Raw genomic sequence first — 25,494 nt, 5'->3', positions numbered from 1 at the left:
GGTTTATCCAAGATGCAAAAGGACGCCTCACAGCAATGATCCATTCCATACTTTCCCATCACCCCTAAGACATAATACAATACTGAGGGGTGCCACAACCCAGCCTCATCAAAATCACCCCTCACAGAGGAAACCCAGCTTTCCAAAGCCCCAAAGTGACCTGGCTCAGACACCAACTCCGGGTTGCTCCTCCTGGAGCCCCACTGCCCTGCCCCGTGTTGCCTTGTTCTGTGGGACTAGAGGATGTCTCTTCAACTTACTCCTGTGACTCTGGCTCCTAGACCATCGCTCTAGGAGTGGGGGTTGTCCTGCTTCTCCTAGTGCCCTCACTGCTAACATGGCCTTTCAGGGAGCAGAGGCTCTGTAAAGGTCTTCAGAATCAATGAGCCAGTGGGCAGGGGCTCAGATTATTTGCTTGCTACCTCCTTAAATAACCCAGACAAATCCAAGTAAAAAGAGATAATTTAGTTTTTTGAAAATGATACACAAAAAGGACAGAAACATGAATTCACTATGATCACCTTTATTATTATCTAAATCTCACCCATCAATATTGCTGTTAAGTAAGCTCATATTTCCAAAACAGTTCTAATTCCAATTCCAATGTATCCCTTTCAGGGTCACAAATCAAAATGGAAGAGTGCCCAATGTCTTTTACAAAAGAGCAAAACCCTTGTACCTGAACTGAGTAACCACAAACACATTTTGATCCTCATCATTCACAAATTAAGACATTAAAGTTTATTTAGCCTTCTGTTCAGAGAATGCAGTGGCAACCCACTCCAGTACTCTTGCCTGAAAAAATCCCATGGACAGAGGAGCCTGGTAGGCTGCAGTCCATGGGGTCGCTAGGAGTTGAACATGACTGAATGACTTTACTTTCACTTTTCACTTTCATGCAGTGGAGAAGGAAATGGCAAGCTGCTCCAGTATTCTTGCCTGGAGAACCCCAGGGATGGGGGAGCCTGGTAGGCTGCCATCTATGGAGTCATACAGAGTTGGACATGACTGAAGCAACTTAGCAGCAGCAGTAGCAGCCTTCTCTTAAACTATCAAAGTTTGGAAATTTTCTAAAGAAAACAGAGATGAATCTCCATGTCATCGTAGAGAACAGGAACACAAAGATGCTACACAGTGGTTCCCTCAACTGGCCCTGGCCCTCACTTCTGAAGGCTGACTGCTCCATCTTCAATCACAGAGGGAAGGATCACCTGGCTGCTGCTCTGACTCAGGCCGCCATTTCCTCCTCCCTTGCTGCCACTGCAGACAGGGGTGGGAAGGCCCCCTGTCTTTGGTTGACTCTGAACAGAAACACCATGACTTGCCACTTGCTGGTCTCCGCCTAGGTTTGCAGACCCCACAGGAACTCATAGCAGGCAGAGTGGCTGCCCTCCCCAGGTGCAGAGGAGGCCAAGGGGGATGCAGCCTCCCCCACCTCAGCCCCAAAGAGCTACAACTCCACAGGGCCCTGGGCCTCTCCTGGGTCCTGAAGGTCTTCCTTGGCCTTGCTTGGCTTACTCAGGTCACTCATCTCGACCACAAGCATGATTTCTAGGATCAGACCACAGACAGGAGTGATGCAGGGGAACAGATCAGGACCATGGGCCTTGGCTGAGAAATGCACCCAGGATGGTCTGACACAGGCGACTTAAGTCTCCTCTTGAGGGGTCCCCTAAGTTCTCCCTCAGGGTCCTCACCTAAATTCCTTCAGAACCCAAGAATCTCATTACCAGTCTATGAGGTCCCACTGCTTATATCAAGTCTCCAATGTTCCTGAGACCTTGTGCTTATGCAGCCACCAGAATTGCCCTGGGCTGACAGCAGGTCCTGGGACCTGCGGGGTCCCCTGTGTCCTCTCTCAAGGTCCTCATCTTGAGCCCTGGTATTTCCAGGGATGCCCCTCATGTTGACCGGAGGTGGGACCCTCACACCAAGGCTGCCACTGCACCAAGACCCTTAGGGACAGTTTGTGGACATGACATCAGGGTTCCATGCCCAGGGTTTCACAGAGCTGAGAGAATATACCCAGCCATTTTCAACCCTCCTGCTCTTCACTTTGACTCTCAGTAGGTCTTTGCACCACTTTCTCACCCTGACATTGCTCCCCTTAGAACCAGGCCCTCCCCAGGCAGGACCCCTGAGAGGCAAGCGGGAGTAGGGGGCTCATTCCCACAACACTGCCGGGGTGGGGACCAGGGTCTGATAGCATTGACAACCTGGATGACCTGGGGTCCCAGAGCCCCCCACAGGGTTCTACCTTGACTCATAGCACAGCTGGAATCCTTCACTCTGCTGACCTGAACCCGGGCACCTGACCTAGGCCCTCACTTCTTCCCTCTCATTGGGATCAGTGACATTACATCTGGAAGCCATTCTCCCGGTCCCCCAGATCTGTCGAGAGAGTAGTACATGTATCTCCTGGGGACCCTCAGTCTCCTCGAGTCTCCGCAGGATGTGGGCCCCTCTGTCTGCCCACCTGTGACTGCACCACAAAGACCAAGCCTCTGAATCCCTGAGTTCACTGAGGAAGTGAGGGGGCATGGGGTCTCAGCCTGCCAACCCAGACTGGGTCCCGCAGGATGCCTAGTAGGAGTGGAGTGTATTCTTTGGGACTCTTTGTTCTGTGGTGCCTGGACCCTCTCATCCTCACTCAGGAGGGGGCCTCCTTAACCCTTGAGAGAAGGCTACAGTCCCAGCACAGATGCTGGATGGGGCCTGCTACACCCATGACCATGGAGGAGCACAGGGAACCACTCACCTTCACATGGGGGCCTCTTTTCAGTCACCAGATTTGTAAACTTTTGTATAAAAGATGCTGTTTTAGCCAAACAGATTGAGGAGTGGCAGGTGAGTTAGCAAGAACTCAGCTGCCTGGAGATGGCCTTGGGCCCTCATAGTGACTTTAGACTCCCACTCTAGGTGTGGGGGTGTCCTGCTTCTCCCAGTGTCCCCACTGCTAACACAGGGCCTTCCACAAAACAGAGGCTCCATGAAGGTCTGTGAAATTTATGATCCAGAGATCAGGGGGCTTATTAATCTCATCAATTTTCTCCTACTTTCTTAAATAATATCCAGCAAAATCCAACTAAACAGACATGGCTTAGCTGTAGAAAAGAACAGACTAAAAGTATAAGAAGAACGATCACTACAATATTTTTTTTTTCTAATTCTTTCACCAACTGTATACTGCTAAGTAAGTTCACCTGTGCAAACTAATTGTAATTCCAATCCATGTTACCTCTCTCAGGTTCACAAAATAATGGGACAATTTCCTATCTCTTTTACAAAACAGCAAAACTCTGGCCCTTAAACTGGGTAAGTACAAATACAAGTGTGATCAATGCCATTCACAAAGTTAGATATTGAAATTTATTAAGTTTTTAGCTTAAAAAAATTTTGAACAATTCCTAAAGAAAACAGATGAATCTCCATGTCATCCTAGAGAACAGGAACCCAAAAGTGCTACACACCGGGTACCCCAACTGACCCGGGTCCTCACTACTGAGAAGGCTGACCTCTCCCTCTTCAATCACAGTGGGAAGGATCACCTGGATGTTGCTCTGGCTTAGGGACACTCTTCCCTTGCAGCCTCTACAAACAGAGGTGGGAAAACCCTGGAAATCCTTTCATTGTCCCTGAGCAGATACTATATGACTAGCTACTTGCTGGTCTCTGCATAGGCCCAGGGACCCCTCAGGAACTCATAGCAAGCAAGGTTGCTGTCAGGCACCTGCCAGTACTCCAGGTAACCCTCCCACACCCACACATGGGTCAGCAGCTCCCTGGGCTCCCCAAAGATGGAGTGCTCCCTCCTGGGACACACCCCCATCCTGCTTAGTGTTTCTCAGACCACCTCCTCAGGGGTGAAGTCTCCATTTTCGATGATCAGGCTGAGGACCAGCACCAGGAGCCCAGCCTTGGGCAGGCTCTGCCCACCACTCGGTGAGGCCCAGGGTGGGGACCAAGATGTAGATGTGCTCCCTGATGTACACCTCCTTCACTGCCATGACAAAGAACAGCTTCAAGCACTGGGCGGCTTTACAGAAGACCACAGGTATGTGTTCCTGGTTATCAGTGAGGTTCATATTCGGTATTTTGATCTTGGAGTTCAGCTTCTTGGCATGATACTTGAGGATCAGGAACTTCAACAGGTTAGCCATCATCTCCTTCAGAGCTTCTTGGGGCAAGGCCTCCACAAGGGCTGAGGAGGAGACTGAGAGAGAGAAGGCCAAGGGGGCTGCAGCCTTCCCCCACCTCAGACCACAGGGACTGCCCCTCTACCTGGCCTCAGCCTCCCCTGGGTCCTGAAGGTCTTCCTCAGGTTTGCTCAGCTCACTCATCTTGATCCTGAGTGCGATGCCTGGGACCAAACCACAGACAGGAGTGAGGTAGAGGGATAGACGCAGACCACATGACTGGAGGAGAGAGGGGGTGTGAGCAGCCTTACCTGAGAAATGCACCCTAGGAGATCTGACACAGGCCACTTAAAGTCTCCTCTTGAGGGGCGCTCTCGAGCCTCACAGGGGTGCTCTTCCTGGGCAGCCAGACACCTGGCTACCTGAAGGAGGAAGGGCAATATCTCCCCAGGGTGCAGTCAGAACAGCTGGAAGTTCCTGGGCTGACAGGGTGTGGGGATATGGGCTTTGTGGTTTCCCCTCTGTTCTGGGAAGGGGAGCCCCTGATGCACTCAGGACACCCTCCTCACCTTGACTCCTGGCACTGCCTGGACCTCGTCTGCTCTCTGACCTCAGGACATGGGCCTCAGACCTCTGCTTCACCTCCTGTTTCCTATGAGAGACATGGAGGGGAGGCTCAGGGGTAGACTGAGACATATCTCTGGGTCTTCTGTGCTGGTAGGTGGGGTGGACTCTGTGAAATCCCCCCAGTTGTGAGGTGAGGTCCACTCAGGGCTTCCTTGTAGTGCTTACGTTTCCCCTGGCACAACCTGGTCCCTCCCCTTTAGGGGCCTGCAGGGAACCTCAGAACAAGACCCTGGTCTGTGGCCGCACTTGCCCAGGGCTTCCTGCGGATTCTAGGTTGGGGAGATTCCTGATCCTCAGCTCCTCCTCATGTCCTTCCTGGCCTCCCAAAACTGACCACAGGGATAGGACAGGAGTCTACTCAGTTATCCCTCCAGATCTGTAGAGTATACCCTCTGTGGACCTGAACACTGCTTCTGCCCGAACACCTCAGATCCTGAGGTCCCTAAGCCATAGGTCAAGAAACTGCTCATCCCACTCTGGGGCCTCCAAGATCCCCATCAAAAACAAGGATCCCTCCCTGTAATAAGGTCTAATCACCTCTGTCACCAGCAGGGCCCAGGATTGTCCTGCCCACCATTTTGAGACCTCACTGCTTTCACAAGGTCCCCAGTCCTCTGAGACCCCCATGTCAGGAATTCAGAGGCCTAATGTGCTCATCTCACACCAAGGTCTCCAAGGGCCGAATATAGGTCTGGATACCTGCAGGGTTCCACTGGTCCTCACTCAGGGTCCCCTCTGTCCTCTTTCAGGCACCTCACCTTGCTTCTGGGCAGGACCTGGGATTCTCGCCTCTCTCCAGTTGAAGCCCAGCCCCTTATACCAGGGTCCCATCTCTCCAAGACCTGGATGTCAGGAAGTCAGACCATGCCTGCTGCACTCATCCTACTCCATGATAGCCCTGGACTGACAACACAGACGGGCTTCTTTGAGGTCTCATCTAATTGGGTACAGGGTTCCCTATTCCGTCCTCAGGGTCCTCAACTTGACACGCCAAAGGACCTGGGAATCGACCCACCTGAGGCCTTGCCTCATATGCGAGGTCCCCAGTCTGAGACCCGGATGTCAGAAAATCTGCCCCCTGTAGCAGGACCCCAATCTGAGACCTGTATGTCAGGAAGTCAGACCATGTCTAATGCGCTCGTCCTAACCCAGGGCTGCCAAGAACTGACAGCAGGGACTGTCTTCTCTTGGTCTCCTCTGACTGGGGTCCAGCATCCCCTCAGTCCTCCCTCAGGGTCCTCACCTAAACTGCTTCAGAACCTAAGAATCTCCCCTCCAATCTCTGAGGCCCCGCCCCTTCTATCAAGTTTCCAGTGTCTCTGAGACTCTGAGATCATACCCCTACCAGAGTTGCCCTGGGCTGACTGCAGGTGCCGGGACCTGTGGGGTTCCCTGTATCCTCCCTTAAGGTCCTCATCTTGAGCCCTGGCAGGTCTAGGGATGCCACTTGTGTTGACCAGAGGTGGGACCCTCACACCAAGGCCATCACTTCAGTGGGACCCCCCAGGGGAGTCTGCAGACACGACATCAGGGCTCCATGCCCAGGGTTTCCCAGAGCTGAGATGATGCCCTGGACATTCCTCAACCCTCCTTCTGCTCTTCACTTTGACTCTCAGCAGGTCTGAGCACCACCCTCTGTCCATGACCTTGTGCCCCTTAGAACCAGGCCCTCCCCAGCCAGGACCCCTGAGAGGCAAGCGGGAGTAAGGGGCTCATTCCTACTACAACTCTGCTGGGATCTCCCTGGGCTGAGATCATTGACGACTTGGACATCCTGGGGTCCCAGAGACCTCCTCATGGTTCTACTTTGATTCCTAGCACAGTGGGGTTCCTTCACTCTGCTGACCTGAACCCAGGCACCTGACCCAGGCCCTCACTTCTCCCCTCCCATCAGGATCAGTGAGGTTAAATTTGAATGCCTTGCTCCCTGGTCCCCCAGGGCTCTCAGGAGGGAGGCACATGCATCCCCTGGGGACCCTAGAGAAGACCCTTACCTCCAGTCTTCGCAGGACATGGGCACCTCCCTTTGCCCACCAGAGACTGTATCCCACCGACCAAGCCTATGACTCCCTGAGTTCACTGAGGAAGTGAGCAGGTGTGGAGTCTCAGCCTGACAGCCCAGACCAGGATGCCCAGATATCCCAGTTGGGTCGAGTTGTGTTCTTTTTTTTCTTTTTTCTTTTTTTTTTTTTTTTTGATGTTGAAAATTTTTTTGAATATAAATTTATTTATTTTAATTGGAGGTTAGTTACTTTACAATATTGTATTGGTTTTACCATACATCAACATGAATCTGCCATGGGTGTACACGTATTCCCCATTCTGAACCCCCCTACTACCTCCCTCCCCATACCATTCCTCTGGGTCATCCCAGTGCACCAGCCGCAAGCATCCTGTATCAGGCATTGGAACTGGAATGGCGATTCATTTCACATATGATATACATGTTTCAATGCCATTCTCCCAAATCATCCCACCCTCACCCTCTCCCACAGAGTCCAAAAGACTATTCTATACATTTGTGTCTCTTTTGCTGTCTCACATACAGGGTTATCATTATCATCTTTCTAAATTCCATATATATGTGGTAGTATACTCTATTGCTGTTTTTTTTTTTTCAGCTTACTTCACTCTGTATAATAGGCTCCAGTTTCATCTACCTCATTAGAACTGATTCAAATGTATTCATTTTAATGGCTGAGTAATACTCAATTGTGTATATGTACCACAGCTTTCTTATCCATTCATCTGCTGATGGACATCTAGGTTGCTTCCATGTCCAGGCTATTATAAACAGTGCTGTGATTAACATTGGGGTACATGTGTCTCTTTCAATTCTGGTTTCCTCTGTGTGTATGCCCAGGAGTGGGATTGCTGGGTCATAATGCAGTTCTATTTCCAGTTTTCTAAGGAATCTCCACACTGTTCTCCATAGTGGCTGTACTAGCTTGTATTCCCACCAACAGTGTAAGAGGGTACCCTTTTCTCCAAACCCTCTCCAGCATTTATTGTTTGTAGACTTTTGGATCGCAGCCATTCTGACTGGCGTGAAATGGTACCTCACTGTGGTTTTGATTTGCATTTCTCTGATAATGAGTGATGTTGAGCATCTTTTCATGTGTTTGTTAGTCATCTGTATGTCTTCTTTGGAGAAATGTCTGTTTAGTTCTTTGGCCCATTTTTTTGATTGGGTCGTTTATTTTTCCGGAATTGAGTTGCAGGAGTTGCTTGTATATTTTTGAGATTAATTATTTGTCAGTTGCTTCATTTTCTATTATTTTCTCCCATTCTGAAGGCTGTCTTTTCACCTTGCTTATAGTTTCCTTTGTTGTGCAGAAACTTTTACTTTAATTAGGCCCCATTTGTTTATTTTTGCTTTTATTTCCAATATTCTGGGAGGTGGGTCATAGAGGATACTGCTATGATTTATGTCTGAGGGTGTTTTGCCTATGTTCTCCTCTAGGAGTTTTATAGTTTCTGGTCTTACGTGTAGATCTTTAATCCATTTTGAGTTTATTTTTGTGTATGGTGTTAGAAAGTGACCAGTTTTCTCAGCACCACTTGTTAAAGAGATTGTCTTTTCTCCATTGTATATTCTTGCCTCCTTTGTCAAAATAAGGTGTCCATAGGTACATGGACTTATCTCTGGGCTTTCTACTTTGTTCCATTGATCTATATTTCTGTCTTTGTGCCAGTACCATACTGTCTTGATGACTGTGGCTTTGTAGTAGAGCCTGAAGTCAGGCAGGATGATTCCTCCAGTCCCATTCTTCTTTCTCAAGATTGCTTTGGCTATTCGAGGTTTTTTGTATTTCCATGAAAATTGTGAAATTATTTGTTCTAGCTCTGTGAGAAATACTGCTGGTAGCTTGATAGAGATTGCATTGAATCTATAGATTGCTTTGGGTAGTATACTCTTTTTGACTATATTGATTCTTCTGATCCATGAACATAGTATATTTCTCGATCCATTAGTGTCCTCTTTGATTTCTTTCACCAGTGTTTTATAGTTTTATATATATAGATCTTTTCTTTCTTTAGGTAGATACATTCCTAAGTATTTCAATCTTTTCGTTGCAAAGGTGAATGGAATTGTTTCCTTAATTTCTCTTTCTATTTTCTCATTATTAGTGTATAAGAATGCAAGGGATTTCTGTGTGTTGATTTTATATCCTGCAACTTTACTATATTTATTGATTAGTTCTAGTAATTTTCTAGTGGAGTCTTTAGGGTTTTCTATGTAGAGGATCATATCATCTGCAAACAGTGAGAGTTTTACTTCTTCTTTTCCAACTTAGATTCCTTTTATTTCTTTTTCTGCTCTGATTGCTGTGGCCAAAACTTCCAGAACTATGTTGAATAGTAGTGGTCAAACTGGGGACTCTTGTCTTGTTCCTGACTTTAGGGGAAATGCTTTCAATTTTGCACTGTTGAGGATAATGTTTGCTATGGGTTTGTCATATATAGCTTTTATTATGTTGAGGTATATTCCTTTTATTCCTGCTTTCTGGAGAGTTTTTATCATAAATGGATGTTGAATTTTGTCAAAGGTTTTCTCTGCATCTAATGAGATAATCATATGGCTTTTATTTTTCAATTTGTTAATATGGTGTATTACATTGATTGATTTGTGGATATTGAAGAATCCTTGCATTCCTGGGATAAAGCCCACTTGGTCAAGATGTATGATCTTTTTAATGTGTTGTTGGATTCTGATTGCTAGAATTTTGTTAAGGATTTTTGCATCTATGTTCATCAGAGATATTGGCCTATAGCCTACTTTTGGGGGGGGGGCATCTTTGTCAAGTTTTGGTATTAGGGTGATGGTGGCCTTGTAGAATGAGTTTAGAAGTTTACCTTCCTCTGCAATTTTCTAGAAGAGTTTGAGTAGGATCGGTGTTAGCTCTTCTCTAAATTTTTGGCTGGAATTCAGCTGTGAAGCAATCTGGACCTGGGCTTTTGTTTGCTGGAAGATTTCTGATTACAGTTTCAATTTCTGTGCTTGTGATGGGTCTGTTCAGATTTTCTATTTCTTCCTGGTTCAGTTTTGGAAAGTTATACTTTTCTAAAAATTTGTCCATTTCTTCCAAGTTGTCCATTTTATTGGCATATAATTGCTGATAGTAGTCTCTTATGATCTTTTGTATTTCTGTGTTGTCTGTTGTGATCTCTCCATTTTCATTTCTAATTTTATTGATTTGATTTTTCTCCCTTTGTTTCTTGATGAGGCTGGCTAATTGTTTTTCAATTTTGTTTATCCTCTCAAGGAACCAGCTTTTGGCTTTGTTGATTTTTGCTAAGGTCTCTTTTGTTTCCTCTGCATTTATTTCTGCCCTAATTTTTAAGATTTCTTTCCTTCTGCTAACCTTGGGATTCTTAATTTCTTCCTTTTCTAGTTGCTTTAGGTGTAGAGTTAGGTTATTTGACTTTTTTCTTGTTTCTTGAGGTATGCCTGTATTGCTATGAACCCTCCCCCTTAGCAATGCTTTTACAGTGTCCAGCAGGTTTTGGGTTGTTGTGTTTTCATTTTCATTCATTTCTATTCATATTTTGATTTCTTCTGAGATTTCTTGGTTATTCAGTACCGTGTTATTCAGCCTCCATATGTTGGAATTTTTAATAGTTTTTCTCCTGTAATTGAGATCTAATCTCACTGCATTGTGGTCCGAAAAGATGCTTTGAATGATTTCATTTTTTTTTTAAATTTACTGAGGTTAGATTTATGGCCCAGGATGTGATCTATCTTGGGGAAAGTTCCGTGTGCACTTGAGAAAAAGGTGCAATTAATTGTTTTGGGGTGAAATGTCCTATAGATATCAATTAGGTCTAACTGGTCTATTGTATCATGTAAAGTTTGTGTTTCCTTGTTAATTTTCTGTTTAGTTGATCTATCGATAGGTGTAAGTGGGGTATTAAAGTCTCCCACTATTACTGTGTTACTGTTCATTTCCCTTTTCATACTTGTTAACATTTTTCTTATATATTGCAGTGCTCCTATGTTGGATGCATATATATTGACAATTGTTATATCTTCCTGGATTGATCCTTTGATCATTATGTAGTGTCCTTCTTTGTCTCTTTTCACAGCCTTTGTTTTAAAGTCTATTTTATCTGATATGAGTATTGCTACTCCTGCTTTCTTTTGGTCTCTATTTGTGTGCAGTATCTTTTTTTCAGCCCTTCACTTTCAGTCTGTATGTGTCCCCTGTTTTGAGGTGGATCTCTTGTAGACAACATATATAGGGGTCTTGTTTTGTATCCATTCAGCCAGGCTTTGTCTTTCGGTTGGGGCATTCAACCCATTTACGTTTAAGGTAATTATTGATAAGTATGATCCCATTGTCATTTACTTTATTATTTGGGGTTCAAGTTTATACACCGTTTTTTTGTTTCTTGTCTAGAGAAGATATTGTAGCATTTGTTGGAAAGCTGGTTTGGTGGTGCTGAATTCTCTCAACTTTTGCTTGTCTGTAAAGCTTTTGATTTCTCTTTCATATTTGAATGAGATCCTTGCTGGATACAGTAATCTGGGCTGTAGGTTATTTTCTTTCATCACTTTTAGTATGTCCTGCCATTCCATTCTGGCCTGAAGAGTTTCTATTGAAAGATTAGCTGTTATCCTTATGGTAATCGCCTTGTGTGTTATTTGTTGTTTTTCCCTTGTTACTTTTAATATTTGTTCTTTGTGTTTGATCTTTGTTAATTTGGTTAATATATGTCTTGGGGTGTTTCACCTTGAGTTTATCCTGTTTTGGGCTCTCTGGGTGTCTTGGACTTGGGTGATTATTTCCTTCCCCATTTTAGGGAAGTTTTCAGCTATTATCTCCTCAAGTATTTTCTCATGGTCTTTCTTTTTTTCTTCTTCTTCTGGGACTCGTATGATTCGAATGTTGGGGCATTTAACATTGTCCCAGAGGTCTCTGAGATTGTCCTCATTTCTTTTAATTCATTTTTCTTTTTTCCTCTCTGATTCATTTATTTCTACCATTCTATCTTCTACCTCACTAATCCTATCTTCTGCCTGCTTTATTCTACTATTTGTTGCCTCCAGAGTGCTTTTGGTCTCATTTATTGCATTATTCATTATATATTGACTCTTTTTAAATTTCTTATAGGTCCTGTTAAACCTTTCTTGCATCTTCTCAATCCTTGTCTCCAGACTATTTATCTGTGATTCCATTTTGGTTTCAACATTTTGGATCATTTTCACTATCATTATTCGGAATTCTTTATCAGGTAGATTCTCTATCTCTTCCTCTTCAGTTTGATGGGCATTTACCCTGTTCCTTTACCTGCTGGGTATTCCTCTGTCTCTTCATCCTGTTTATATTGCTGAGCTTGGGGTGGCCTTTCTGTATTCTGGTGGTTTGTGGAGTTCTCTTTATTGTAGAGTTTCTTCACTGTGGGTGGGGTTGTATGGGTGGCTTGTCAAGGTTTCATGGTTAGGGAAGCTTGTGTCAGTGTTCTGGTGGGTGGTGCTGGATTTCTTCTCTCTGGAGTGCAATGAAGTGTCGAGTAATGAGTTATGAGATGCCAATGGGTTTGGAGTGACCTTTAGCAGCCTGTATTTTGAAGCTCAGCACTATGTTCCTGTGTTGCTGGAGAATTTACGTGGTATGTCTTGCTCTGGAACTTGTTGGGCCTTGGGTGGTGCTTGGTTTAAGTGTAGGTATGGAGGCATTTGATGAGCTCCTGTTGATTAATTCCCTGGAGTGATGAGTTCTTTGGTGTTCTCAGAATTTGGACTTAAGCTTCCTGCTTCTGGTTTTCAGTCTTATTTTTACAGTAGCCTCATGACTTGTCTATCTATACAGCACCATTGATAAAACATCTAGGTTAAAGATGAAAAATTTCTCCACAGTGAGGGACACCCAGAGAGGTTCACAGAGTTACATGGAGAAGAAAAGATGGAGGAGGGAGATAGAGGTGACCAGGGTGAGATGAGGTAGAATCAAAAGAGGAGAGAGCAACTAGCCAGTAATCACTTCCTTATGTATGCCCCACAGTCTAGACCGCTCAGAGATGTTCACGGGGTTATACAGAGAAGAGAAGAGGGAGGAAGGTGACAAGGGTGGCCAGGAGGATAAAAGAGGGAATCAAAAAGAGAGAGACAGATCCTGCCAGAGTAATCAGTTCCCTAAGTGCTCTCCACCACCCAGAACACACAAAGAGATTCACAGTGTTGGGTAGAGAAGAGATGGGGGAGGGAGGAGATAGAGGTCACCTGGTGGAGTAAAAGGAGAGTCCAAAGGGGGAGTGAATAGTCAAGCCAGTAATGTCACTCCCAAGTAAAAATGGGTATTGAAGATTGGGTTCTTAAAGGTACAAAATTGATAACAAATACCAAAATGCAAAGATTTAAATTCTAGGGTAGAGATTGGATTTTCAAAAATACAATCTTAAAGAAAAAAAAAAGTTACAAAAGTTATTTTATATATATGACGTTTGCTTTAAAAATAGGGTCTCTCTCTTTTTTTGCAAAGTAATAGTAGCTTATAAAAATGAAAATTAAAGGAGTAATAGAGGACTCAAAAAAAATAATGATAGTAAAAATATATCTAGGCCTTTCTCTGGTGGTGTTGTGGGCAGTTTGGAGTCAGTTCATTTTCAGATAGTTCCTTAAGCCGGCTTATATTTCTCAAGATCTATAGGCCCCTTCCTATGTAGTCGGTACTAATGACAGGGTTTTAATCTATTGCACCTGTCACTTCCAAGGAGGTTCCGTCTGTTTTAGCTTCTTCTGTTTGCTGGTCTCTTCAGTGTCTAATTTCCACCCTGACACAACAGGGTGGTAGTGGACACTTTTTTAGGCTCACTTGTTCAGTTGTGCTGTGGGGAGGGAGGGACACTGCAAACAAATAACACTGGCAGGTGTTCACAGTGTCTCGACCACACTGGGTTTCCATATGCTCACGGCGTGTGTGTGCTTCCCTGTCTACTGCTTAGGCTCTAGATTACTCTGCCAGGAACTGTCTGAGTCTCGCCCTGGGTTGTATGCACTTTTCAGGTCTAAGCCGCTCAGGTTTAGGTATTCGGGTAGTCCTCAGAGGTGCAGACTCGGTTGGGCCTGCGTTTTGTGCCCTTCCCATGTCTGAGCAGCTCAGGTGACCAGGAGTTTGGCGAGCATAGTCGCTGCGACTTACTGACTCTCCCATCCCTGCTGCTCGGTTTTCTGGGTGTACAACTGGCGCACCTTCTCAGGCGGGTGTTGGTCATCCAGAATCCCCAGAAGTCTAGATTAGCCATGAAGCCTGCTTGCAGATTGGTAGATAATGCCTCTCTGGGGCTGCAATTGCCCCCTTCTGGCTCTGGCTGCTCTTGCCTGCCTGTCACCAGAGGAGGATGTCCGGTCTGCAGCCGGCTAACCCTGCATAGTCCTTTGTTCTGTGAGCGGGCCTGATGGTGTCTTAGGTTAGGGCTTTCCACATAACTCTAGTCAGTCCTTTGTTCTGTGAGCGGGCCTGGCAGTGTTTTAGCTTAGCACTTTTCACGTGGTAGCTATCCCACAGTCTGGTTTGCTATCCCAAGTTAGTTCCCTCAGATTGCCCCTGGGGCATTCAAGCTTGGTCCTTACTCTAAGCAATGCAGCCCATGCCTCCCTGTCCAGCCCCCCTTGCTAGTGGCGGGGTGCAAGCATCTGCGCTGCTTCTCCACTGGGGGAGTTACCATTGAGCACATACTCAGTGGGTTTTAATTATTTATTTATTTTTCCTCCTGGTTATGCTAACCCTTATGATTATACAGTGGAAGTGAGACAAAGATTTAAGGGCCTAGATCTGATAGATAGAGTGCCTGATGAACTATGGACGGAGGTTCGTGACACTGTACAGGAGACAGGGATCAAGACCATCCCCATGGAAAAGAAATGCAAAAAAGCAAAATGGCTGTCTGGGGAGGCCTTACAAATAGCTGTGAAAAGAAGAGAGGTGAAAAGCAAAGGAGAAAAGGAAAGATATAAGCATCTGAATGCAGAGTTTCAAAGAATAGCAAGAAGAGATAAGAAAGCCTTCCTCAGTGATCAATGCAAAGAAATAGAGGAAAAGAACAGAATGGGAAAGACTAGAGATCTCTTCAAGAAAATTAGAGATACCAAGGGAACATTTCATGCAAAGATGGGCGCAATAAAGGACAGAAATGGTATGGACCTAACAGAAGAAGAAGATATTAAGAAGAGGCGGCAAGAATACACAGAAAAACTATACAAAAAAGATCTTCAGGACCAAGATAATCATGATGGTGTGATCACTCACCTAGAGCCAGACATCCTGAAATGTGAAGTCCAGTGGGCCTTAGAAAGCATCACTACGAACAAAGCTAGTGGAGGTGATGGAATTCCAGTTGAGCTACTTCAAATCCTGAAAGATGATGCTGTGAAAGTGCTGCACTCAATATGCCAGTAAATTTGGAAAACTCAGCAGTGGCCACAGGATTGGAAAAGGTCAGGTTTCATTCCAATCCCAAAGAAAGGCAATGCCAAAGAATGCTCAAACTACCGCACAATTGCACTCATCTCACATGCTAGGAACGTAATGCTCAAAATTCTCCAAGCCAGGCTTCAGGAATACGTGAACCGTGAACTTCCAGATGTTCAACCTGGTTTTAGAAAAGGCAGAGGAACCAGAGATCATATTGCCAACATCCGCTGGATCATGGAAAAAGAAAAAGAATTCCAGAAACACATCTATTTCTGCTTTATTGACTATGCCAAAGCCTTTGACTGTGTGGATCACAATAAACTGTAGAAAATTCTGAAAGAGAGGGGAATACCAGACCACCTGACCTGCCTCTTGAAAAACCTATATGCAGGTCAGGAAGCAACAGTCAGAACTGGACATGGACCAACAGACTGGTTCCAAATAGGAAAAGGAGTACGTCAAGGCCGTATATTGTCACCCTGCTTATTTAACTTATATGCAGAGTACATCATGAGAAATGCTGGGCTGGAAGAAGCACAAGCTGGAATCAAGATTGCTGGGAGAAATATCAATAACCTCAGATATACAGATGACACCACCCTTATGGCAGAAAGTGAAGAGGAACTAAAAATCCTTTTGATGAAGGTGAAAGAGGAGAGTGAAAAAGTTGGCTTAAAGCTCAACATTCAGAAAACGAAGATCATGGCATCTGTGATCATTGCATCTGGTCCCATCACTTCATGGGAAATAGATGGGGAAACAGTGGAAGCAGTGTCAGACTTTATTTTTTTGGGCTCCACAATCACTGCAGATGGTGACTGCAGCCATGAAATTAAAAGACGCTGACTCCTTGGAAGAAAAGTTATGACCAACCTAGATAGTATATTCAAACTGGCCTCCCCTGCCAGTTTGTAGCTCGATTCATCCCAGGGCCTTGGCTCATAACAGTTCTCACGGAGTCCCAGGCAGTTCCTCCTCCAGAGAGCTGGCGGTGCTCTGGAGTTCTCTTTGCTCGCTGCAGGTTAAGCCTTGTTTCTGTCATCCAGAAATCAGCCTCTTCCAGCCTCTCCACCTCATCCCTGTTTGGCCATGGCATCTCCCTGTGTGAAGACACATAGCAAAGGAGCCCAGGTGATAAGGGGGCCACAGAGGACCCAAGATGAGCACTGGGTCGAGGGAAGCTCAGGCAGAGCTGGTGGAAAGTGAGCTGACCATGGATCACCAGCTCCCCAGGGTCTGCCTGATTGGGCCTCCAGGGTCACTCTTACCTAGTTGGAGCACTTATGAGGCAGGCCCCACCTCTGAGACACCCTGTCTGGTTGAATTGCATTTCCACTCTCCTAGACACTGTCACCTGTGGGGCCCTGGGGACAGAACTAAACTCATACCTCTGGAGCTGCCTGGCCTCTCTTCTGGTGACCAGGGCACGCATCAGGCTCAAGACAGTTTGACTGTCCAGAGCCAGCCCATAAAGGCCATACTCCCTCCCTCCACTCCTGTGTGACCTTAGGCTGCCACCTCTGCCCAGTCCAAGAGGATGCATGCTTAGCCACTTCACTCTGCAGACATCAGTCAAAATCTACCAAGGACTGAGTGGTGGGAGTGAAGTACCATATGAGTCTCTTGATATCAGGCATCCTTGACTTTGTAAATAAAAGTTGCCTTTTGTGACAAGCAGATGACTTGATATTGCAATCTGCCCATCTCTGCTTTCTCTATAGATTTACAGGTAAGCAGGTGCCACACATGCTGAGATTTCTGGGAATGTGATTTTTAAATAGCATCATCTGCATGTGATTCCAGGTCAGGAGGCATACAGAAGTCAAGACAAAAAAACTAATGAAATCTTCTGAAAAGCTAAGGCATTCCACAGGCAGCGAACCCTCATAAGGGGCTACATTTTGGCTTGGAAGTGAGCAGCCTGATTGGGCATCATAGCAGCTCAATGCTGGGTCTGACAGAGACCTGGCCTGCACCCTCCTGTGTCCTTTCTCAGGGCCTCCTCTGCCTGTGCCTGACTGCCAACAAGGAAGACCCAGCCTTCCGGTTCCAGTGGACTTGTGTGTGCACTCTCCCCTCACCTGACCTCAGAGCCATTGTCTCTGTAGTGGGACCCTGGAGGGCTATTTGCTATGCTCCTCAGGACAAACAGTCTTTTAAGAGAAAGCACAGTATAAAATTAAATTAAAAAATAAAAAAGACTCTTACTCCTTGGAAGAAAAGTTATGACTAACCTAGATAGCATATTCAAAAGCAGAGACATTACTTTGCCAACAAGGGTCCGTCTAGTCAAGGCTATGGTTTTACCAGTGGTCATGTATGGATGTGAGAGTTGGACTGTGAAGAAAGCTGAGCACTGAAGAATTGATGCTTTTGAACTGTGGTGTTGGAGAAGACACTTGAGAGTCCCTTGGACTGCAAGGAGATCCAACCAGTCCATTCTGAAGGAGATCAGCCCTGGGATTTCTTTGGAAGGAATGATGGTGAAGCTGAAACTCCAGTACTTTGGCCACCTCATGCAAAGAGTTGACTCACTGGAAAAGACTGATGCTGGGAGGGATTGGGGGCAGGAGGAGAAGGGGACGACAGAAGATGAGATGGCTGGATGGCATCACTGACTCGATGGACGTGAGTCTGAGTGAACTTCAGGAGTTGGTGATGGACAGGGAGGCCTGGCGTGCTGCAATTCATGGGGTTGCAAATAGTCGGACACGACTGAGCGGCTGAAATGAACTGAACTGAACTGAACTGTCAATATAAACTGAACACCCCAGCGAGCAGAGGATGCTGAGTTGTGACACCCGTGGAGTGCTCAGCTATAAAGGGAAAGAAAAGGGAAACAAGAAAATGTCACCAGATGCAGGCCCTGCAATGAAGCCAAACCTCGGGCCTGCTGTCCAGACACCAGCGAGCCCCCAAACTGAACAGCTGCAGGCCTTGGGCAGGAACCACAGGCTCCAGCCCCATGAGTCTCAGGATAGTAAGGGCTCTTTCAGGGCCTGACAAAGGAAGACCTAATTTATCCTCAGCTGTCAAGTGGGGATCCTGCTGGACAGTGTCCCTGTGCCTGTGAAGTCACTCCGCCAGGCTCTTGTCAAGCCCTTGATGGGTCTTTTCAATGAGTGGGTGTAGAGCAACTGAGGGGCTTTCCCAGGTGTGTACAAGGTACTTGCATTGTGCCAAGGGTGAGGCCATCTCTCTTGCCTTCCTGAGCAAGCAGCTGCCTGAGGGGCTCAAATACTCAGCTAGGCCCAGGATGGAGGCACTGAATACTTGTGCTGGGCAGGAAATCCCGTGTTTTCAGGCTCTTTATTGCTCTTCACTGTTCTGACCACAGGGCCTCCTCTATATGTCTGAATAGGGTGCATATTTGGGGTCCCCTGGGGGTGAATCTGAAGAGGGTGGGGATTACAGGAAAGAATGGCTGGAGATTATGGGGAAAAGGAGCTGCTTGAGCAGTAGTAGAAGGGGTTCTGGACCTGAGCCACAATGGGCATCAAGGTGGTTCACAGAGGCACCAGCATGGCCACTGGGAGCTGCCCAAGGGACCGGCTGAAGATCTTGGTGGGCACAGTGGTGGGGCCTACCACCACCATGGAAGGAGCCATCTGGGCAGGAGGCCATGTGAAGCATAGCCACAAGTTCTCAATGGGCAGGGATACCTCATCAGGACTGGGACTAGACAGACTGGAGCCTGTGTCCCCTAGGGCTGCCAGGCATCAGTACCCATCAAGGGGGCAGGGCTGCTTTCCCCATACTAGCAGCAGGGGCGGCATAGGTCCTGGCCAGGGCAGTGGTGGGGGCAAGTTCCAGATGGCTTGCGGTCCCCTGGGCACCCTCAGGGCAAGGTGACAGGCTGTCCTGTGGCTGAGTGGTGCTGGGCTTAGGAGGGATGACCAGGGCTGCTGGCCTACCTCCCACCTGCCGAGACACAGACTTAACACCCCCTCTCCTCTTCATCTTCCCCAGGAGGTGTGGGCTGTCTCTCTTCAACAGGGGACTCCAGCAGAACTGTAACTGGGGTTCACTGAGAGAGAGAGAGAGAGAGGGAGAGAGAGAGAGAATAGCAAAATCCGAGTCTCAAAAAGCTTACTGAAACCAACACCCTCTGGGTGCCCTCACCCAGCCATATCCAGGCCTCATGGAGAAAGTGGGACCCTGTCCCACAGGAGGCAGTGTCCCAGCTTGCCCATCCTTGAGACTCATTAACTCTCGCCCTTGGCAAATGACTCAGAGTGGCCCAAGAGTATCCGTACAAGGCCCAGAGAGGGGACTTGGCATTTGCAGTGGGCAGACTACAGAAGCTTCTCTGCTTTCTATGCAGGTGTTGACCCCTGGCCTGCACTTTCTTGGCTAACCAGGACACTTCCCAGGAAAGGACCTGTGCTTCCCTGTGTTAAACTCCTGTTGCACAGCTATAGAAGTCATGTGCTTCATTGCTCAGTCATGTGCAACTCTTTGCGACCCTGTGGACAATAGCCCATCAGGCTCCTCTGTCCATGGGGATTCTCCTGGCAAGAATACTGAGTGGGTTGCCATGCCCTCCTCCAGGGGATCTTCTCACCCCAGGGATCAATCCCAGGTCTTCCACCTTGCAGGTGGATTCTTTCAGGTCTGAGCCACGAGGGAGTCATAGGGGCACACAAACCCTTCCCCCACCTGCTTCGCCCAGAGCACATACACCAGTCCCCAGTCCTATCTTTACACACAGCTTTCCCAGCAGGCCTGCCACCATCCCTGGCATCCCTGAGGTTGGTACCCAACCCGCTCCCAGGGCCCAGTAGGTACTTCCCTGCCCTTACCTTGCTCAGGACACAGACATATGGATCCTCTGTGAGCAGGTTAGTCAGGCAGAGGGAGGTGAGCACATCCTGGTGTGCTTTGCTGAATCCATACAGGCTAAGCTGGCAGATGAAGCTCTTCATATAGTCTGTCTCAAATACCTTGTCTGAGCCCACCCTCTCCAAAATGTACTTGAAGAGTTCCTCACTGATGCCTATGCAAGTGCCATCTTCCTCCCATCAGATGGACACAAAGCAGTGACTGTTGACCATGGCCCACCACTTCCTGGGAAAGGGAAGTTAGAGGAGGCTTCCCTCTCCCCTGGGCAGGGCACCACACACAGTGTGCAGCCTCTTCAACAAAGGCTCTTCACTCAAAGTTTGGAAAGCACTCTCTTCCAGCAGCAGCCTGAAGCTGTGGTGACCAGTGGGCATGGGCTGGGCCAGGGTGACCAAAAGGTCCGCAGGGAGGGGTGCAACTCCCTGAGCTGAGGGCTGGAGGCCCTGTGTTTGGAAGAAAAGGAGCACCCACCAAAGTCAGGGACCCTGTCTATTGCCAGGCCCTCCTTGTCCACAGCCACGTGAAGGGTGGTGCATCCCTCCTTCTTGGAAAAGGGACAGTGCAGTGGCCAGGAGCAGCCCAGGCTCACAAGGGTGCTCAGCCCCTCACCAAAGGTCTCTGCTTGGTCGGGGCTGACATCAAAAGGCAGTCATTAAGTGACCTAATAAAGGGCTGGCTCCACCCAGTCTGGTCAGCTTGTCAGCCTCTTGGTCCACACTCATCATGGCAGTAGGCACCATGACACTCGTGCATAGGTGTGAAGTCTCAGGCTGAGCTGCTGTGTAAATCGGGCATGGCCCTCTGGTCCTGGAGCCCCAGGCCGGGCAGATGCACACCAACAGATGTGTGACCCTCAAATTCAGCCTGTCCTCTGTGTTTACAGGTGTCTTGAGGGTTCTGCATGGCAACCTTGCAGTCAAACACAGCTTCATCCAAAGAGAGGGTCCATGCTCAAGGGTACAGCCATCTGACCCTCTGCTGTTGCTGGCCAGGCAGCTAGTCCCCTACACAGACCCTCTCTGGGCCCTGCCATCGGTCTGGGGGAACCCCAGGGTGGGGGCTGTAGAGGCATTGGCTGAGGTCCCAGGGATACAGAGGAGGACAGGCCACCATCGTCTGGGCTCTGCAACCTGCCCATGTCCACCCCAGGCCGGGCTTGCTCTGCACACCCCAGTCCCAGGCACGCGGGAAGGGGCAGTCACCCTGGGCCTTCACACACAATGTAGCTCCCTTTCCTGTGACTGCCATCCATGGAACCTCCATCTGGCTCTGCGTCCAGGCCGTGACAGTTGCCATCCTGCTCTGGGGCCTGGTGCTCTAGCATCAGAGGCAGCCATGCAAGGTGGCCCACATGAGCGACCCACCCCACTAATGCCCTCCACTCCAACTCTGCTCCTGGGGATGAGGATCTTCCTGAGATTTCCAGAATCAGAAATGCCTCTGACCTTGAGGCATCAGCCAGCCAGGGCCCAGGAGCCTGGCCCAGTGGGTGAGAGAGAGGGCTCAGGTGAGGAGATCCCAAGGTGGGCACCTCAGCCCTGCTGATCCCCAGCTGCCTGGCTTGCCCACTGTGAGCCTCTGCTTCCCCACATGGGCAATTGCAGGGGCATATGCCTCACGGGGTAGTGAGGACTCAGGGGAGGTACAGGAGGTGGCGAGGTTCCTGAAACTTAAGTTTGCCATGTGGTTACCGGGAAGCTTGCTATGTGTCAAGCAAGTCTGCATCTAAGGCACATAAGCACTGATCTCCCAGTGGACCTTGGCTCCTTGCTGGAAGTCCCATCACCAGCGAGGGGTGGGGTTCCTTGTCGATTCTTGCAAACTGGGGGCTGAAACACTACCTAAATTAAATGTCTCTAGATACAGCTTGGGCAAGCTAGATGGACTTGCCCAGTGTGTCCCGTAGACAGAAGCCCTACTCAGTGCCCTCCCATGTGACCTGGGGATGCCTCAGATCCCCGAAAAGCTGAGTTCCATTTTAGCCTGTTTAAGTGAAGTGAAGTCGCTCAGTCGTGTCTGACTCTTTGTGACCCCATGGACTGTAGCCTACCAGGCTCCTCCCTCCATGGGATTCTCCGGGCAAGAGTACTGGAGTGGGTTGCCATTTCCTTCTCCGTTAGCCTGTTTGGGACCCATCAAACACTCTTGGCTGCCTCCTCAGCTGTCAGGATTGTGGCAGGGCACTCCTTGCAAATGGCTGGATCCCAAGGCCCCCTCTTCCCTCTCTGTATGTTCTGGCAGCCCCTGCATACTCCTGAGAGATGCTCACCCATCCCTGCTCCCCTTGGCTGCCCATGGCAGCTAGCGGTTCCCTTTTGTTCTGTCCCAGAGACCTCCCAGTTTCCTGGTCCAGAAAATTACTAGAGCTCATCGATGAATTCAATAAAGTTGTAGTATACAAAATGAATATATAAAAATCTATTCACATTTCTATACACTAACAATGACTAGCAGAAAGAGAACTTCATGATATTATCCCATTTACCATTAAATAATCACATTTAACTGCATCAAAAGAATAAACTACCTAGAATTAAACCTACCTAAGGAGGCAAAAGACCTCTACTTAGAAAACTGTAAGATATTGATGAGAGAAATTGAAGACAACATGAGATAGAAAACTGTACCATATTCTTGGATTGGAAGAATCAATTTTGTAAAATGACTATACTATCCAAGGCAATCTATAGATTCAATATAATCCATATCAAATTATCAATGGCATTTTTCACAGAACTAGAAATTTATATGGACACAAACGACCCCAAATAGCCAAAAGCATCTTTGGAAAAAAAGAACACACTTGGAGGGACTTCCTTGGTGGTCCAGTGGCTAAGACTCCATTCTCTCAATGTAGATGGCCCAGGTTTGATCCCTGATCAGAGAACTAGATTCTACATGTAGCAACTAAGAGTTAGCATGCTGCAGCTGAGATTCACATGCCACAACTTAGAGTTCACATGCTGCAGTAAAGACGCTGTATGTCACATCTAAAAATATCCCAAATTCTGAAACTGAGGATTCCGAATGCCACACCTGAGGATCCCACATGCCTCAATTAATATCAAAGATCCTATGTGCTGCAACAAAGACCAGACACTGTCAAATAAAGTAAAAAAAGAAGAAAAAAAAAGAACAGAGCTGGAAGAATCCAACTTCTTGAGCTTAGACTATAATACAAATCTTTAGTAATCAAAACAGTATGGTATTGGCACAAAAACAGGTATACAGCTCAATGAAATAGGATAGAAATAATAGAAACAAGCCTATGCACCTATAGTCAATTAATCTACAACAAAGGAGGCAAGAATACAGTATACAGTGGAGAAAAGACAGTCTCTCCAGGAAGTGGTGCTGGGAAAACTGGACAGCTGCATGTAAAAGAATGAAATTAGACTATCATCTAACACTATATACAAAAACAAACTAAAAATGGATTCAAGACACATGTGTAAGATTGAATATGTAAAACTTCTGGATGAAAACATGGGCAGAACACACTCTGACACAAATCACAACAGCATTGTTTTGGGATCCATCTCTTAAAGTAAAATAAATAAAAGCAAAAATAAACAAATGGGCTTCCCAGGTGGCACTACTAATAAAGGACTTGCCTGCCAAGGTAGAAGACATAAGAGACGAAGATTCAGTCTCTGGGTCAGGAAGATACCATGGAGAAGGGCAGGGAAACCCACTCCAGTATTCTTGCCTAGAGAATTCCATGGCCAGAGGAGCATGGTGGGCTATAGTCCATAGGGTGGCAAAAGGGTCAGACATGACTGAAGCTACTTAGCATAGCACAGGGACCTAATTTAACCTTAAAGTTCTTACACAGCAAAATAAACTATTGAAAAAATGAAAAAAACCTACTGAATGAGAGAAAATATTGCAAATGACTGATTTGGGGTTAATATCCAACATATATAAATAGCTTAAAAACACAGTGTCAGAAAAAAAAAATGGGTAGAAAAACTGAATAGAAACTTTGCCAAAGTAGATATACAGATGGGTAACAGGCATGTGAAAATGTGCTCAACATCCCTAACCCATCAGGGAAATGCAAATCAAAATCACAATGAAATGTCACCTCATACCTGCGAGAATGGGTATCATCAAAAAGAACACAAATAATAAATGGTACCAAGGATGTGGTAAAAAAGGGATCTTTGTGAACTGTTGGTGGGAATGTAAACTGGTGCAGTCACTGTGGAAAACAGTAGGGACTTTTCTCAGAAAACTAAAATTGAGCTATGTGACCCAGCATTCCATTCCTGGGTATATATCTGAAAAAAACCAAAAACTCTTATTTGAAAAGATACATGTACCCCAATGTTCATGGTATACCAAGATATGGAAGCAGTCTAAGTGTCCATCAATGGATGTGGCACACACACACACACGCACACACACACACACACATACTCATAATGGAATACTACACAGCCATAATAACAAATAGCATTTTGCCATTTGCAGCAACATGGATGGACTTGGAGGGCAATATGCTAAGTGAAAAGAGTGATAGAGAAAGACAAACACTGTATGATCACACTTAGACGTTGAATTTAAAAAAATTAAAACAGACTAACAACCTCAAATACTCAAATGACACTACCCTTATGCCACAAAGCAAAGATGAACTAAAGAGCCTCTTGATTAAAGTGAAAGAAGAGAGTGAAAAAGTTGGCTTAAAACTCAACATTCAGAAAACGAAGATCATGGCATCTGGTCCCATCAATTCATGGCAAATAGATGGGGAAACAGTGACAGACTTTATTTTCTTGGGCTCCAAAACCACTGCAGATGGTGACTGCAGCCATGAAATTAAAAGATGCTTGCTCCTTGGAAGAAAAGCTATGACACACCTAGACAGCATATTAGAAAGCAGAGACCACTGCTTTGCTGACAAAGTTCCATCTAGTCAAAGCTGTGGTTTTTCCAGTAGTCATGCATGGATGTGATAGTTGGACCATATACAAGGCTGAGCACTGAAGAATTGTTTCTTTTGAACTGTGGTGTCGGGGAAGACTCCTGAGAGTCCCTTGGACTGCAAGGAGATCCAACCAGTCCATCCTAAAGGAAATCAGTCCTCAATTTTCATTGGAAGGACTGATGCTGAAGCTGAAACTCCAATATTTTGGCCACCTGATGCAAATAACTGACTCATTAGAAAAGACCTTGATGTTGGGAAATATTGAATGCAGCAGAAGAAGGGGAGGACAGAGGGTGAGATGGTTGGATGGCATCACCAACTTATTGGATAGGAGGTTGAGCAAGTTCCGGGAAATGGTGAAGGACTGGGAAGCCTATTGTGCTGCAGTCGATGGGTTCACAAAGAGTCAGACATGCCTGAGCAACTGAACAACTACTGAATGTTAAAATAGAAGAATCTGACTCACAGACACAGAGAATAAACTAGTAGTTACCAGTTGGGAGAGGGAAGGAGGAATGGGCAAGATAGGAATAGGGGAGTA

At 46.7% G+C, this 25,494-nt stretch overlaps 1 pseudogene; it reads right to left on the bottom strand.

Moving 5' to 3' along the window:
- Nucleotides 1-1,228: 1,228 nt before the first annotated feature.
- On the bottom strand, nt 1,229-4,340 carry LOC120881888 (annotated as a pseudogene).
- Nucleotides 4,341-25,494: the final 21,154 nt, after the last annotated feature.

The sequence above is a fragment of the Oryx dammah genome, unplaced genomic scaffold, assembly GCF_014754425.2.
Source record: "Oryx dammah isolate SB20612 unplaced genomic scaffold, SCBI_Odam_1.1 HiC_scaffold_23, whole genome shotgun sequence".
Taxonomy (NCBI): domain Eukaryota; kingdom Metazoa; phylum Chordata; class Mammalia; order Artiodactyla; family Bovidae; genus Oryx; species Oryx dammah.
This window is presented reverse-complemented; position numbering and strand designations above follow the sequence as displayed.